Raw genomic sequence first — 18,320 nt, forward strand, 5'->3', positions numbered from 1 at the left:
AGCCGAAGTCAGATGCTTAACCGACTGAGCCACCCAGCTGCCCCTCATCATTGCTTTTTGAAAAAAGTCTTTTTGGGGGAATAATTTTATTATTATTTTTTTAAAGTTTTAGTTTAAATTCCAGTTAGTTAAAATACAGTGTAATATTAGTTTCAGGTGTACAATATAGCGATTCGGCACTTCTGTACATCACCTGGTGCTCATCACGAGAGTGCTCTCCTTACTCCCCATCACCTGTTTCCCCCATTCCGCCCCCCCCCCTCGTACCCATCAGTTTGTTCTCTCAGTTGTTAAGAGTCTGTTTCTTGGTTTGCCTTCTTTCTCTCTCTCTCTCTCTTTTTTTCCCCTTTGCTTGTTTGGTTCGTTTCTTAAATTCCACAGATGAGTTAAATTATATGATATTTGTCTTTCTCTGACTTATTTTGCTTAGCATAATACTGTTTAACTCCATCCATGTCGCTGCAAAAGGTAGGGTTTATTATTTTTATTATTTTTATGGCTGAGTAATATTCCACTGGGTTAACTGAGCTACAGATGGTATTCGGACTTCATCGGGTTTTCCATTAATGGTTCTTTTTTGAGTTCCAGGATTCAGTCTAGGATCCCACTGAGCAGAGCGTTCAGTGGTGGTGTTTCCTCGGTTGCCTCCAGTCTGTGACAGATTCTCAGTCTTCCCTTGTGCCTGGTCAGAAATTTTGTAGGATCCTTGCTTTTCTTTATAAGTTTCCTCTCCTAAGTAGGTATCCCCGAACATGATAGTTGAGTTTTGGCTTTTTTGAATTTTAGGTAAGTGGAATTACATTCTTCTGCATCCTACCTTTATTTATTTATTTATTTATTTGTTTGTTTGTTTGTTTATTTTTTGAGGATTCATCCGTGGTTTTTTTTTTTTTTAATTTATTTTTAAGAGAGAGAGAGAGACAGTGTGAGCAGGGGAGGGTCAGAGAGAGAGGGAGACACAGAATCTAAAACAGGCTCCAGGCTCTGAGCTGGCAGTCAGCACAGAGCCCGACGCGGGGCTCGAACCCACGAACTGTGAGATCATGACCTAAGCGAAATTCGGACGCTTAACCGACTAAGCCACCCAGGCGCCCCTATTCATCCGTGTTTTTATGTGTCATCAAGGTTCATTTTCTGTGCTGAATATTATTCCACTGTCTGGCCATGCTATATTATGATCATAACAATACGATGGCTATAATTGAACCATTTTACACTTGATAGGCTTGCTTCATAGGGTGATTTCCAGTTTGGGGCTGGCAAACAATTCTGCCAGGAACCTTATTGTTACAGGTTTCCTGTGGCAAATTTCCAGGAAAGGACTCCTGCATCCCACTGTCTGCATATCTTCAACTTGACAAGGCAAAGCCAGACTCTTTTCCAAAGTGCTTGCACACATTTATAGCTCAGCCTGCAGTCTCTGAGGGCCCCTCCATGCCACACCATGGGTTTTTGAAACTGAATTGAGCGAGTCAAGGCCCTGGCAGGAATGAGTGTACATCCAATGCCTAGAAAAGCAGCACGGTTTAATTCCAGAGAAGCTAATGAAGAGACTCTTCAGAGGTACGTGGGCAGGATTAAAGGGCCCATGAGGGCTGTCGGGGCGCCAGACACCTGTGACAACAGGGAGCTGTCGCGCCTGGGCTGATGCCCCCAGGAGATTCGAGGGCGGCACGTCCTAAGTGCTGTGTAAGGTCCGCTACGACTCTGTAGGGTGTATATGTGTATGTACCCACAGAAAGTTCTAGGGTGTCCATCCTGCCTCCGGGGAGCAGAGCTGGGCTTACAGGACACAGGCTTTATATTTTATATTCTTTCATATTCTTCACATTTTATTTTTTAATTATTTATTTATTTAAATGCTTTTATTTATTTCTGAGAGAGAGAGAGAGAGACAGCGTGAGCAGGGGAGGGTCAGAGAGACAGGGAGACACAGAATCTGAAGCAGGCTCCAGGCTCGGAGCCGTCAGCACAGAGCCTGACGCCGGGCTAGATCTCATGAACTGTGAGATCCTGGCCTGAGCCGAAGTCGGAAGCTTAACCGACTGAGCCACCCAGACGCCCCGCTTCACGTTTTTAAAAACAAGCATCTAGCACACGTAATCACGGTTTAAAATATTTTGCTTAAAAATTTTAACTCCTTGGAAGTGAAAGATAAGCTTTTGGGAAAAAATGATAAGATCTGCACCATTTAATGTGGAATATAAGATGTGACAGACCTTCATCAATCTCTTTCACTGCATGTGTGGCTTCAAAAGAAAAATTTATGAGTGTGCCTGGGATTGGGGTTTGACTTGCCTCGTCCCCTAGAGCCGGGGTTCTCCAAAGTTCTGCTGGGTATGTGCAGGGACCCAGCGCTGGCCTGCAGCTCCCACACCCACGCCTGCGGGCCTCCTCAGCCCCCCACACCCACCCCCCCGTCTCCTGCCCCCGCCTCCCAGCACCTGCCCTGGTTGCCGGGGAAACGGTCCTTTATTGAGTGGAGCCATCCCCAACTCAGCTCAGTGATTTGTCCTTGTCTAATTATTATTACTCTTTGCATTTTCCCTTTGGATGAGTAATGGGGGAGGGTCGGGGGGTGGGAGGGCACAGGAGCCGAGGAGCAGTGATTTGTGGGGTCGGCAGCTCATCTCTGAGAGGAGGATATTTATCTTTCTGGGAGCAGCAAACAGCCCAATGGAGACCAAGCCAACAGCTCCCGAGCGGATGTGCTGGTGTGCTCACGCGCGCACGGGTGGGGGTCACCCCCCTGGAACGTGCGTGCACGTGGACCCGCGCGGGGACGCGTGCGCGGCGCGTGCAGCGTCGGCGCACCCCCGACAGCCGTGAGGCCCGTGGCGGTGTGTGGTTATTGTGTCCGCAGTGTGCACGGCCGTGACGCCGTGTGCCATCCCCCCCCCACCCCCGCAGGCCCGTGCAAGTCCGCGGGAGTGTGCACCCTTCACGCCGCGCTTTCTAGCCTCGGTGTGCCTGCTGGTGTGCATTCGTGGGGCAGCCTGGGGGTACGCACTGTAGACCGAAGCAAGGACACCCTGCCTGTGTGTGCCCATCTGCATGGACACACGTGGGCGACAGCGCTGTCACACCGGCGTGTCTCTGTGTGTACACGGTCTACCTTCTGTTTTCAAACGGGGCCTGTGCTCGTAGACGAGGGCTGAGCGCTTGTCTGTATGTGAACGCACTGCAGATGTTGTTATGAAAACCGAAGAATCGACCCTGAAGTCAGGGTGCCGCCCCGCAGTCAGAGCCCGCTGAGATGCAGACATGTGTACAGGTTTACACACCGCACACTGCGGGCGCTGGGATAACCTGCAAACTCTTCTCAGTCCTTTGCTTCTATTTGAATGCCTGCCCTTTGAACTTGCCTTTGCGGTTTCTCCTCACAGAAGGTGAAATGTAGGGGCGCCTGGGTGGCTCAGTCCATTAAGCATCTGACACCGGCTGGCACCATCTCATGGTTCGTGACTTCGACCCCTGCATCAGGCTCTGCGCTGACAGTGTGGAACCTTCTTGGAATTCTCTCTCTCTCTCTCTCTCTGTACCTCTCCCTTATTCTCTCTCTCAAAATAAATAAATAAACTTAAAAAAAAAATGGCGAGGTGTATTTCCCCACCCCCTTGAACTGGGCTGGCCTCGAGACTTGCTTTGGACCACGAGTGATGTGGAAGGGACCAGGAGCCTGTCCTGAGCCTCCAGATGCCTCGTGGCTTCCACTGGCCGTCTCTGCATGGGTGTCACATGAACGAGCCTGAGCCAGCCTGCTGGAGGCCCAGCTGCGGAAGAACCCAGGTGCCCCAGCCGAGCTCATCCTGGACCGCCTTCCAGCCACCCACCCTGCAGAGATGGGGGAGAGCCCAGCCCAGGCCAGCAGAACGGCCCTACCCTTCCTGGCAGCTGACCGAAGACCCGTGAGCCGGTGCCTATGAGCCTGTGAGCAGTAATAGTCGTTTTAGGTCTCTGAGTATTGGAGACATTTGTTCTGTAGCCTTGTTGTGGCAGTAAACAGCTGGTGATAAATAAAAACCCTGCCTGGGCACAGAGGTGCCTACACACAGTGAAATCCTGCACGGCACCTGCATGCGGAGGAAGGGGTAGTTCAGGACCCTGGGGCGACTAGTCCATTCTCGATTGCTGTGCAAAAAATTATCCCCTGATTAGGAAGTTTAACTCAGCAAATAGTTATCTCAGAGCCCCGGCGAGTCAGAAATCACGGCTCAGCTGGTGCCTCTGGCTTAAGGGTCTCCCCTGAGCTCACCATCAATCTCCCAGGGCTGGTGGCTCACGCCGGCTAAAGGCTCCCCCTGTCTGGGAGCCCAAGGATTCTTGTTCCTCCTCAAGCTTCAGGATCAACCGTCTGGAACCCTAGTTCAGAGGTCCATATGGAAGGCTTCCTTTCTGGGCAAAATGGCCTCAGCTCCAGGGCCGGGACCAGGACTCCAGTATATTCAGGAGGAATGAACGCTTACGTCTGTCGAAAAGCAGACACAGATGTGCGGATGTTCACAGCAGCTTTATCCACAATAACCCAAACCAGAAAACACCCTCTCATGTCTGTTGGCAGTGGAATGGAGAAACTGGGGTCTGTTCATTCACGGGAAGGCTACACGGCAGTGAAAAACAAGCACTGCCCCGCACAGCACGGTGAATGTCATGGACATAATGTTGAGCCAGACAGGCCTCTGTCGTGTGAGTCCATTGGCGTCAGCCTCCAGGAGCAGGCAACGTGGCCTGAAGGTGGGAAAGCGTTTACTCTGGAGAGGTGGGGCTGGGAGAGGATGTGAGGGGCTTGGGGTACGGACAGCGTTCTGTCCCCCCTCTTAAATCTGGGTGCTGGTTTCCCGGACGGGTCACTTTGTGAAACTCTACACATAGCTTTTGCCTTTGTCTGTGTGTATGCTGTGCTTGAATAAAAAGCCACACTAGGGAAAGTAAAACAGTGGGTGTGGAGGCATGTGGGGGGGGGGTGACAGGTAGCTCGGGGACATCAGCAGGGACTAGGTCATTCTGCGACCATCAAGGCAAATTAAAGATGCCGACTGTTTCCCTGGGAACAGTGGGGGTGGCGGTGGGGTGTAATAAGCAAGTACCATATTTCAACTTCTGTTTCGGAAAGCCCGCCCTGGAGCTGGGGCGCGGAAACATACCAGGGGTGAGAGTGGCAGCCGGACATGGGTCAGGTCCTTGACATGGTCCCCAGGGTAGATGGCAAAGGCTTGTGCTCCCAGGAGGAGGCGGGGACCTGGAGAAGCATGGGATTCCGGGGGACGTCTGGGAAGCTGAGCTGACAAAACCGGAAGAGGTGACTTGGAGGCTGGGCGAGGAGACAGGGCAGGAGGAATTAACGAGATAGAGCCTCTTCTGCCCAGTGCACTGAGGATAACGAGCGCCCCGGGCATCTGACTAACGAGTGTAGTGGCTTTAGTCCGGGTCTGGGGTTGGGAGGCTGGCTCCCAGGCGCTGTCAATACCGCATGCTTCCAGAAGGGCGGGCAGAGCCTTAGCTACGAAGAGGAGGCTTTGGGGAAGAACGGTGGGGTGTGTGCCCTGCACACGCTCTCTAGGACCCTGGATGCCACGCATCCTGAGGCCCCGGGGAGACGCCCATGTTCCCCCCTTCTCCCCAAGTCCTTACTCATTCAGACCATCTCTCAGGACTGACCCCCTCCTCTGTGCCCCTCATCTCTACCCTTGGCTCCATTCCTGTCTGTGCTTTGCCTCCTGACTCTGAACTCTGTTATTCGTGAGGATTTTGTTGACTTGTATACTGAGATATCTAGGATCTGCCTTCAGGAAAAGCTGGATCCAGGGACTGGACCAGTAGCATCAGGGATCCGCTTGGCTTTACCTCTCAGCGCTTCCTTCCTTTCTGTGCTCTTAATTCTCAAAGCGGCTGGTACAGCCCTAGACTCACACCTGCACTGTTCAGTAACCCAGAGCTGAGAAGATTTTTACATTTTCATGATCATTTCAGCAACTACCCCAGGACTGACTCTCAACTCTCATTAGTGTGAACTAGTCCCAGGTCAGGCAGAAATGTGCATTTTGCTCGGCCAGGCATGGAATCGTGCTCACTTGGAGGGCAGGCTGGATCAGCCTAGCGCAAACCACATAGAATAAAATCAAGGTGCCGGAGCCAGAGTGAAGAGGAATGGCCATGGGCAGGCAGGCCTCATAGACACGGACCACAGACCCCACCTCGTCCCTGCCTCCCTGCTGGATCCCGGACTTCCAGGACTGGGAACTTGCCCACATACACAGCCTCGTGGTTGGCCCTGACACCTTCCTTTGGAGGTTTGGAGCAGGAAATTTTGCACTAAGCTTATAAGCCCTGTTCCCATCCTGATTACTCAGGAGCACTGTATTAGGGTTCTCTCCCCGGAAAGATGGGATGCATATGTATGACTCATTTACATGTAATATACACAGGTAATATGCAAAGAGATATATTATAAGGAATTGGTTCACGCTGTTATGGAGGCTGACAAGTTCTAAGACCTGCAGCATGGATTTCTAACGGAGTCTCAGGAGAGCCCGTGCTGTGGTTTCAGTCTGAAGATTAGCAGGCTCGAGCTCCAGGAAGAGCCAGGATTTCAGTTTGAGTCTGAAGGCAGGAAAAAAAGCTGATGTTCCTGTCCGCAGGCCATCAGGCAGGAGGAATTCTCTCTTACTTGGGGGAAAGTCAGCCTTTTTGGTCTGTCCAGGTCTTCACCTGATTGGACGAGGCCCACCCACATGGGGGGGGAGGGGTCAATCAATCAGCTCCATGCAGTCCACCAATTCAAGTGTTAATCTCATTGAAAAACATCCAGAATACAATTTGGCCAGATGTCTGGGCACTCTGTGGCTCAGTCAAGTTGATGCATAGAATCAACCATAGAGGCTTAGCTCTGAGTCTACAAGGCTAGGTTAGAGAGCTGGCCAGGGGGCTGGGCTGAGGTGGAACCCTGGCAGAACATCCTCTCCGTTCCGAGAACGACCTTTGTGCCCACCTCTGGGCAGGTTGTGCGGCTCGTCTGCTTGTATCTCACCCCTAAATATTGTCTCTATTTTCATCAAGGCCTATGTGGAGAGCTGGGGGCCCCCGGGAAGGCCTGTTTCCAGAGTTTCTGCACAGGCGCCAGCCTGTCATCCATTCCTGCCTGTTCTGTGAGCCTGGGGGGGTGCGGTCCCCATGAGCTGTGACTCCGGGGCTCCCTGCGCAGACCTTAGGAGCCCCGGAAGAGGGGAGGGCCGGCTCCTCCCTGCAGCTGTGGCCCTCCTGGTGGAGGTGTGCACCGGTCCCTGCTCTGATCTCACCCTGCAGGTGCGGGGACCCAAATGGCTCCTGCAGGCTCCTCTCTCCTGCCCACAGGCCGTCCAGCCCTGAGAGTCTGCGGTGGACTGTTCCCGCCCTCACTCCCTACTCCCAGGCACCGGCAAGTGTGTGGGTTAGAGCTTTGTGTTCTTCTTTTTTTAATGTTTATTTATTTATTTTTAAAGAGAGAAAGAGAGAGAGAGAGTGGGGGAGGGCCAGAGAGAGAAGGAGAGAGAGAATCCCAAGCAGGCTCTGCACTGTGAGCTCAGCATCTGCTGTGGGGTCTCGAACTCATGAACTGTGAGATCATGACCTGAGCTGAAATCAAGAGTCGGTCGAGTGCTTTGTGTTCTGAGGAGGCTCCAGTCAGCCCAGCTCAGCTTGGTTCACTCTAAGCTCATCCTCTCCCTCCTTCACCGTGATAATGATTTGGGGATGGTCACACACACAGCTGTGTGACCTGTGGCAAATCCAGTCAGGGACCTTTCTGAGCCTCACCTGTCTTGTCTGTAACGTGGCAATAACAAAACCTTCCCAAGGGCCACTCTCCACAGCTTGCTTTATCCTGAGCAGTAGACTCTGGTTTTGGGGAGAATTAAGTGTGGCCCCTCATTCATTCACTCATTCATTCATTCATTCACTCATTCAGTGAACTCTCTGGGCTCCACAATGTGCCAGATGGTGTACTTGACCATTATCCATCAGGTTAGAAGAAACTTCCTTCCCTTTTTCCCCTATCTTCCAGTCTATGGATTAAAAAAAAACAAAACAAAAAAAACCACAACACAACAGTATTGAGGTATAATGAACATATAATAAAACTCATACATTTTATGTTTATAGGTCAATGCCTTTTTTTAAAGTTTATTTATTTTGAGAGAGAGAAAGACAGAGGGAGACCACGATTGGGGGAGGGGCAGAAAGAGAGAGGGAGAGAGAGAATCCCAAGCAGACTCCGCACCATCAGCGAGGAGCCTGATGTGGGGCTCGAACTCATGAACTGTGAGATCATGACCTGAGCCAAAACCAAGCGTTAGACAGCCGACTGAGCCACCCAGGCTCCCCTAGGTCAATGACTTTTAACAAATGTATACACCTGTGTAACTCCCACCCCAGTGAAGACAGAGAGCATTTCTGGAAGGTTCCCTCCACCCTTTTGTGCAATCCCACCCATGCCCTCCCCCTCAAACAACCACTGATCTGATTTCAATCACTTTCCCTCAGCTTAAGTTTTCATTTACTTTCATTATTGCCGGTATGTTCCTTTTCCTTTCTCTTTAGAGCGCACATCTCCTTGGCAAAAACAATATTCATTTTTCTACCATCTACCTTTTCAAACTGTTGTTGATAATGGTCGGATACAACAACATTGTACACAGATATATATCCGTACATACACATTCACACACACATACATGCAGTACACACACTCACACATACACTCACACATGCATTTTAGGTTCAGAAAAATTTTTGAGGCTCAAAGAGACACAGACCAAGGTAAGGCAAAAACCAGTTTTGTTTGTATCGAAGCCCTTCATGTTAGCGCACACGCATGCGTACACACACACGCACACACACACACACACAGCCCCTGAAGCCAAGAACTATTTGCTACCACCTTCTGCTCCTCTGTCAGAGTCAGAGCAAGAAGAGAAAAATCGGAATTCTTGCCCTGTCTCAAAAGTAAAAGGGACAGATTAGTTTCTTGTCAGTGCACTGCAATAAATACGTTGTCATTTTTATCCCCTAGTGAATCATAGTCTCCATTTCTCCCGTAACTATTATACAGTCTGCTGGCACTATATCATTTTTTGGTAATTTTATTTTCACCAATTGTTTTATGAAATTTTTGAGTTTTATGGACACTAAAACAAATCTAGCCTGCGAGTGTTATAGCCCTTTAAATCATCAGCAGGAAATCTCAAGGTTCCTCCAGACTGTGGCGGAAGGAGGCTTTAGGGAAGAAAGATTGCCCCTAGCTTATAAACTGAGCAAAAACCCAGAGATAAGTTTGTAAAAGGGACATAGATCACGACGGGTGAGAACCGGGGTGTAAAACATCTCCCTGCTCAGCTCCTGTAAGAATAAAAATGGACTTTTATTTAGCAGAAATACTAAAGTAGAGCAGGAGGGAAGGGACACACAGTTCTGGCCCCGTTTCATCGCCACGATGGTTGGTATTTCCCTCTGAGTGTGTGTGAGCCCCCCCATCAGCTCTTCACAGCTGGCAGGGGGGCAGCCAAGTTACAGACCCCCTCGGGGACGCTGAGTGTGTCCACACAGAGTACCCCCTGCCTCGCTCCCCTTGCAAATGTCAAAATCACATCCTTGTGGTGACCAGTGAAAAAAGGGATAAAAACAGATTCTAAAATGCATCTTGAAAAAAAAGGAACTCAACAAGAGGAGAATAGCTAAATCGATTTGGAAAGAGGCTTGTCTTACCAAGTATTAACATGCAATATGAAGCTACAATAATAAAACCAGTGTGTTCGCCAGTCAGAGTGGCTAAAATGAGCAAATCAGAGAACTCTAGATGCTGGCGAGGATGTGGAGAAATGGGCACCCTCCTACACTGTTGGTGGGAATGTAAACTGGTACAGCCCCTCTGGAAAACAGTGTGGAGTTTCCTCAGGAAAATAACAGCTGAACTCCCCTATGACCCAGCAATAGCACTGCTAGGAATTTACCCAAGGGATACAGCAGTGCTGATGCATAGGGTCACATGTACCCCAATGTTCATAGCAGCACTCTCAACAATAGCTAGAATGTGGAAAGAGCCTAAGTGTCCATCAATGGACGAATGGATCAAGAAGATGTGGTTTATCTATACGATGGAATACTAGATGGCAATGAGAAAGAATGAAATCTGGCCTTGTGTAGCAACATGGATGGACCTTGAGGGTGATATGCTGAGTGAAATAAGTCAGGCAGAGAAGGACAAATAACATATGTTTGCACGTATAGGAGGATTAGGAGGAACTTAAAAGAGGAACAAGGGGGAGAAGAAGGAAGGAAATGGTGGGGGAAAGGGAGAGAGGCAAACCATGAGAGACTCTTGAATGCTGAGAAACAAACTGAGGACTGATGGATGTGGGGGGGAGGGGGATGGGCATGGAGGAGGGCACTTGTGGGGATGAGCACTGGGTGTTATATGGAAACCAACTTGACAATAAATATTTTTAAGAAAAAAATAAATAAAACCAGTGTGTTCCCGGCATAAGATTAGACGGACAAATCAGTGGAGTGAAACTGACAGCCCTGGATAAGAACTGGGTCCGTGGAAAATGAAGGATCACATATCAGCAGAGGAGGGATGGATTATTCAGTAGACACTACCTGTAAATCTGGTTATTTGGAAAACAGTCCATGTAGATCTTCATCTCCTTGTAGAGGCCCAAAAGTAAAAACTAGGTGGGTGAGATGGTTGAAAGTAAAAAAAAAAAAAAAAAGTCTAGGAGAAAGTATAAAAAGAGAATTATTTGATCTCTAGCTGAAGAGTGTTTTATCCTTGACCTTGGACAGAACCGTCAAGGAAAATGGATACGTGTAGCTTTGAAGATGTTTACATGCCTGTATTTTCAAGACATATTCACCAAGTAAGGTCAAAAGTCAAAGTTACAAGATTAATTTTTGACATATGTGACAGCAAAGGTTAATGTCCATAAATTCATAAAGAAAATCACTGGCACTTAATAGAATGGACAAAGGATAAAACCATATAATTCACTGAACAGTATATGTAAATACATCTCAAGCATAGGAAAACATTTCCATCTGTACTTGTTGTGATGGTTAATTTTATGTGTCTACTTAAAATGGGGCCACGGGGTGCCCAGACATGGCCAAACATTATTCTGGAATGTGCCTGTGAGGGTGTCTCTGGATGAGATTGCCTTTCGCAATGTGGGTGGGCCTCGTCCAATCAGTTGAAGGCCTGGATAGCGTGAAAAGCCTGAACCTCCCATGAGTAGATGGGAACTCCTGCCTGACAGCCTTGGAGCTGGGAAATAGCGCCTCTTCTTAGGTCTCGAGGCTGCTGGCTCTCAGACTAGAACGACACTACCTGTTCTCTGCACACCTTGGGACTCAGCCTCCATAATCATGTGCACCAATCCCTTATAATAAATCTTGTTTTATGTATATAGTATCTCCATATTGGTTCTATTTCTCTGGACAGCACTGACTAGTAAACTCGTTGTCAAAGAAGTATAAACTAAAATCCCAAAGATATGCTAGATTTTCTCATGTCTCTGGATTTATTGACGATTCTCTGGGATCCTCGCCTTCAGCACCTAGACATTCTCAAGGCCCTCACAAGGTAGCCAAAGTCTCCCTTGAGTCTCTCTCCAGCCCTCCCCGACCACTAGCCTCTCCGGTCCCTCCCACAGCCCACTTTCAGTAGACGGCCCTCGAGGTGTGGAATCTCCCTCTGTGCCATCCAGTCGTGAAGCACGTGGGTCTGGCTTCCCGCCCCTTCTTCCACTGGAACTGCAGTCTTAGCAGCAGCTCTGGGTCCAGCCACACAACTGTAGGGGGCGCCACCTGCGAGGGCTTCCATGAGAATCGCTAGAGGCCCCTGCTCGCCATCCGCGGGACCCCGCAGCCCTCCGGATTGGAGCTTTCAGGTGCCCTTGCCCAGAGGCAGGGCGGAGATGACATTCCGCAGGCAGAGAAGAGAAGAGCCCCTGAGACAAAGCGCTTTCAGGTGGGTTTGAAGCAGCAGTTCTGCCCCCCTGCTTGCAGGTAAATAAATGAGTACCCGTGTTTCAACAAGGCTGTTTCTGTCTGTCTGTCTGTCTATCTGTCTCAGGTGGGAAACAGAGCCTCCGATGAGTCAGCCGTTTCGATTCTGTTTGTTTAACTTTGCATTTAAAAAACGTTGCGGATATTCCGTGAAGCCTCTGAAAACGCGAGCAGATTTTCCTCCTTGTCCTCCAGGCCCCGCTGGGCTTGGCTGATGTGCACATCACAGCATCCTGAGAGCGACCTGCACCCAGGCTGTCTCCCTCCAAGGGTTGGCACTTCTCCCCGGGGCGGTGCCTGCCTCCAGCCCAGCTGGTTCTCTCCCCCGCAGCCGAAAGGAGCTTTCGAAACATTACTAAAATCATCCCAATGGGCCCCCCAAATGTAAGCCTTCAGAGGCTTCCATTTGCATCTATGATAAAATCTTGACTCCTCCCAGGTCTTGCTCCTTGCCCCGCTCTCCGCACCCCCTGGATCCCTCGGGTCCAGCCTCACTGGCCTTGCTGATGTTTCCAGAACGCCCCACGCTGTTCCACTGCTCATTCCTGCTATGGGGGGGTGGGGCTGAGTACCCTCACTCGCCTCCCCAGACCCGCCCCGGCCACTGTCTCAGTGATGTGAGTGCCCTTTCCATTCCTTAAAAACATTTTTTAAAAGAGTTTATTTGAATAAAAATCAATTTGAATTAGGCCGATCTGAGAAGTGGTAAGGAGGCCCCCTCCCCCCCCATCTTATTCTTTTCCCAGTCTGGGCGCTTCCTCTCCTGTTTTCCTCCAAACTTGCGATTTTTAAACAGTTGATTTGATTGCTCACCTGTGTTCTGCCTCAGTGTCCACCGAAGGGTAAGCACCTTGAGGACATTGAAGACACTCGATATAGATTTCTGGACAAACGGATTGAATGAGAATACATGACTGAGATAAAATGGCTGGAAAATGCCTTGGCTTTTGGAAAGCACACCTCCCCTTCCCCTGAGCTCCCGTGAACTAGCAGCCCCCAACGGCACATTTCCAGGAAGCGGTCGGGGTGTGAGGATGGCAGGGGGAGAACTTGAACCAGCAGGGGCTGGCGGGAGCTGGCGGTCTGCGGAGAAGGGCGGCGGGTTGGCCCAGGCTGAGCATCGGCTCAGGTGCACACAAGTTGTCCTGTTAAAATGCAGATTTGGACGCGGTGGGTCTTGGCTGCAGCCTGAGTTGTGGCTTTTCTAACCAGCTCCTTGGGTGATGCGGATGCCGGTAGCCCAGGGGCCGCACTTAAAACAGCACATTCTCAGACGTGGGCTTACACTGAATCCTCCGGCATCGCTTTAACAACACCTAGCGTTTCTGAGGGTGGCCCCGTCACTGGGGTCTTCTTAAAACCAGGTGACGCTCACGCACAATCAAGGTTGAGGACCTCTGTTCTGCACAGCGTTTTACTGTATAAATAACTGTGACAAAACGAAGACATTTGATTTGTCAGAATCAAATTCAGAATTATTTTCAGGAAGAACCCTGCTTTTTCATGGGAAAAGAAACTTCCCTGCCAAGCCTGTCTGTGACAGACCCTGAGTCTGGGAGGGGTGCACAGGCAGACGGACTTCTGCCTGCCCGAGGGAGAAGGGGAGGTGGAAACAGGTGTGAGCCTGTGGGTTCCAGAGATGGAGGAAGATTCCTGCTCCTTCCACTCAATTGTTCAGAAAAGTGAATCAAGTTGTGAGATGCTTGGAAAGAATGGTATTTATTTCAAAGGATGCCAGTGAAGTGGTTCCCAGGCTGCCCTGCTCGTTGACCTCTCTTGGGCATCTCCCTGTATATTTTTGAGTACGGTTTGTCATTTTACAAGGCATGGCTTTTGATAGAAAAGCATAACAGAGGAGAATAATTTGTTAATTTAGACTCAGAATTACCCACCAGTATGGAGATGTGCTAGCTCAAGCGCCACCTTGTGGTAGAAACTTGAGTTGCAGGAGTGGGAGCTGGAAGCTGCTTTTGGAAGAAATGACCAGTTTAAATCATCTCAACTCCAGAAGGTTTTCAACTTCTGCACTATTGACGCTTTAGGCCTGATAATTCTTCTGAGGGGAGGGGTTATCTCTTGCAGGCTAGGATGGTTAGCAACATCCACGGCCTCTGCTCACGAGGTAGAACCCCTCCCTGCAGGCATGACAACCACAAACGTCTCCAGACTTTGCGGAATGTCCCTCGAGGGACTGAACAGCCCCTGGTTGGAAACCACTGAGCTACAGCAAAAGGCAAACAACAATGGTAACAATAATAATATCTGCTAACAGTTTTTCCAGCATGTTACCTAAATGTGGGCTAAGGTAGCAGCCTTGTAGGGAGTGGACACCGACCTCCCCACCCCAGCCCTGGGTGGCGCCTGGGCCCAGCGCTGGCAGGACGGCGACCCTGGTGGCTGGTGGGCTGTGCACCTCTGCACTCGCCTCGCCAGGGTCCCTGTGCCTGAAGGAGCACGACATTAAGTAGCAAATGACAGCGCCACGCAGATGGAGACACAGAAAGAGACCATGGAAGAAAGGAACACGTTTTATGGGTTAGTACTTGAGTGGCACATTCTTCTTGCTTTTTGAACAAGGGGCCCCACGTTTCGGTTTTATGCTGGGCTCTGCGGAGTGCGTAGCTGGCCCTGGTGACGGAGGTGGGTGAAGGTCGCATGGGTGTGGGGACTTTAACATGCGGGCGGAGGAGTGGTGGGGGGCGAGGAGGAGGCTGACCCCAACCTCTGACCCTGGACAGGCTCACTCTGTAGGGCGGGAGTACACCCCACTGCACCGTGACCAGTGTTAGTTGCGTGCGTGTGGATACCCCAGCCCCACATCTGACCTCCGTCTCCAAGCCCGGGCTGCTCTGGGTCTGTCTTGGGACAATGGACCTAGGAGGGTGGTCGTGTAGACCCTGGAAGTGAGTTTGAAAGCACCAGGGCAGAGAATTCTGGGGCGCAGATACCTGGACCATGGTCTGGGCGGGGTGTGGGCTCCCAGAGGGCATGACCTGTTGCTCCCCCGGACCCCCGTGTGGACGGTGAGACTGGAGAGTTGGAGGGGGCCTGGGTCCAGGCAGTGGCTGTTCCAGTTTGCTCAAGGAGCAGGTCTGGGAGGGAGGGGCTGGGAGGCTGGGCCGAGGGACAGGGACCGGGAGGGAGCGTGGGAAGCCTGGGGGGCCCACCAGCCTTGGTGCTTGTGGGTTATGCTGCTGCGGGAGGGGGGGGGCGGGGAGGCAGCAGGTTCCGCTGCAGCGCCCCCTCCCTTCCCAAGAGGACTTTCCTCTCTCCTTCCCAGCAAAATCTTTTCTTCTTAGCAGCTCATTTCCTAATGAGACGGGGCCGCGAGGTGGGACAGGCCTTCCAAGCGGAGGGCAAGGCAGAGCAGGGGCCCCGAAGCAGGAGACCATGTGGGCATAAAGGAGAGGCGGTAAGGAGAAGGGTGGAGGGGCGTGGGCCGCATGGAGAGGGTCTCCCGCGGGGGTGAGAAGGGACACGCGCCGTGTGGGTGGCGGGGAGCCGGGCGGTGCTGCAGCAGAGGGCTGTCACAGTCGGATGGGGTGATAGCTGAGTGTGGGGGCACAGGGGAGGGGTGCTGGAACTTGGGAGCGGCCTCGGAAGGGGGACAGATGGATGATGGAGGTGTGGGGAGAAGATGGGGGAGCGCCGGGCTGGAGGGTGAGGGAGGGGAGCGTCCAGGAGCCGCGCCGGGGTTTTGGGTTAGGAGAGAGTGAAGGGCAGGCGTAGGAATCGCTCAGCTCAGGAACCCGATGCATTTTCACACCAGTTAACTGAGAGCAGGTTAACGAAGGGGGCATTTGCAGGCAGGCAGGCAGGCAGGCTGCGCGAGCCTCCGGGTGGTGCGGTGCTGTCCCCAGTCTGGGGGTCTTCATCACCTGCCGGGGAGCGAGGGGGTGCGGTTATGGGGAGGGGAGCTCCCGGGAGAGGGCTCCTTGGCTGAGCGAGGCCTGGGTGGACCCGAGGTTACCCGGCAGGCATCCTGCAGGAAGAGGCCAGGGAGTAAATACCCCAACCTCTCTCCCCTTGCATTTCCCAGTCTGAATCCAGCCAGAAGCCAGAGGGCGGGAGTTCCTACAGGTCATTCTCCTTGGTCACCTAGTGGGGGGAGGAGGGGGCTGGCGAGAGGACCTGGGGGGTCCAGGGGGCTTCTGGCCGGAACCCTCCTTGGAATGGGTCAGGTTGTGAGGATGAACCATATTAGGTCGGGACTTGTCACTTAAGGCAGATGGGAAGACCGGGATTGGGGAGGGGAGGGCTCTCAACACTTTGGGTCCCCCAGGTTGGCAGACCCGGATGTGGAAGGGGGTGTGGGGGCCCTCTGCAGTCCTGTCCTGCGGAACTTACTCTCCACTGTGCCCCTGCGGTCTCCAAACAGCAGCATCTGGCTCGGGGGGGGGGGGATGTTACCCTGACCCTCCAGCCCGCCTCTCCCAGCTGGGCCCTGGCCTTAGCCCCAGTCCATGGTGGGAGGGGGCAGTTTCATCTCTCCCTTGGCCTCAGGCTGGCCCGGCCAGCAACAGCTCTGTCTCCTGCTGTCAGGGCTGCCAGCATGTGACAAGCGGCAGATGGGCCTCTGATCAATGGGGCCCGTCCCTGAGCAAGGACGGTGGGGCTGGGGGCAAGACGGGGGGCGGCCGCTAATGGATGGGCCCGGGAGCAGTGATGGATGGGCAGGAGGAAGCTGCCATTTGTCTTGGGAAGTGAGTGGCTCCAGGGAGGAGGAGAAGGGAGCGTGGCCAGTGGGCTGGAGGGTGGAGAGGGAGCCGTGGGGGGCAGGGAGGGCTGGGGGCGCAGTGGGGCCCGGGAGGTGGGCGCTCTTTCTTGCCTTAGCCCCACCCCCCCATTCCTGGCCAGGAGGACCCTGCACACAGCGTGGAAAGCCCAGAAGAGTCCTGTGAACACGGAAGTCAGATCATGCCCTCACCTTGCTCATTCAGGGTAAGTCAAGTCCCTGCAAGATTTTCCTTGAAGACCGTTGTGATTTTCCTCACCTCCCCCGTCTCCTCTCTGACCTTGCCCTCCACTAGTGCCCCAGCTCATGCTCCCCTCTATCCAGCTTACTTGCTAGTTCTTTCTCAAAGGCCCCTGGGCCTTTGCCCTGACTGGACCCCCATCTGGACTGCCCATTCCCAGATACCCGGTCGACAGTCTCCCTTCGGGCGGTCAGATGTCAGAGACGTCTCTGGGGGGCACTTGTAGAACAGTAAGGCCCTGCGCATGCCCCTACCCCTGCCCGGCACATGCTGTCGCCTTTCCTCTGCCTCATTATTATTATTTTTAGCACCAGTCACCATCTGACATCCCATTTATTTGTTTACTTGCTACAGTCTGTCTCCCTCCCTGGACTGGGGACCCCATGAGGGCAGGGAGCTGTCGCTTCTGTTGCTGGGGTTAGAGCGGCGCTCTGGAGGGGCTCGACAAATACTTCCTCTCAGTCTAAAGGAAAGGGTTCAAACTCCAGCTCTGGTGCTTACGGGCTAGCGGGCTGGCACCGTCTCGCTGAGCCTCCATGTCCTCCCCTGCATGATGAGGGTGACTGTCCCTCTCTAGAGTCCCTGTGAAGATTACACCGCACAGGTGCATCCACTGGTGTCTGGCAGCGGCCAAGGCCTCTCATGTGGAGCCGGATGTTACCAGCATCCTCCCGGGGCCCTGGTCACGGGGTCATCCCTCTGTCTGTCCAGCCCAAGTCTCTGCCCCTCCCCTTGGGTCTCCCCTGGAAAGCTGCCCCCCTTCCCCCAACCCTCCAGCTATCTCTGAACGGGATGCCCTGGCCTTGTTCCTCAAACCACAGTCTCCCCCCAGGGTCAGCCCTGGTCCTGGTGGCTCCCACCCCTCCCCCCTCAGACTAGAAACTTCCACGTCCCAAAATGTGGTTCAGATGGGGCACTTTGGAGGCTGGGAGGGCCAGATTCAAATCCTTCTCAGTCCCACCCTAGCTGATCGATGCAAGTCACTTTAAAAAAAAATTTTTTTAACGTTTATTTTTGGGAGACAGAGTGTGGGGAGGAAGCAGAGAGAGAGGGAGACACAGAATCTGAAACAGCCACTCCGGCGCCCCATGCAAGCAGATTTTAGAGAAATACAGAAGGTTGAGGACTTGCTAGGGTTGAAAAACAAAACTACCTCTTATCTCCAGTCTCCCCAGCGGGTAAAGAAATTCTTTAAGTGAGATGAGAGCTGTGACCGAAAGACGGAGTCGATGATGTTGTTTTAAGACCCTTCGTTAAGGTGTCTGAAAGATTGCAGGTGGTGCTAATAAACCCTCTTGGCGAGAC

This window comes from Hyaena hyaena, unplaced genomic scaffold (genome assembly GCF_003009895.1).
Source record: "Hyaena hyaena isolate Hyena2069 unplaced genomic scaffold, ASM300989v1 scaffold_25, whole genome shotgun sequence".
Taxonomy (NCBI): Eukaryota; Metazoa; Chordata; class Mammalia; order Carnivora; family Hyaenidae; genus Hyaena; species Hyaena hyaena.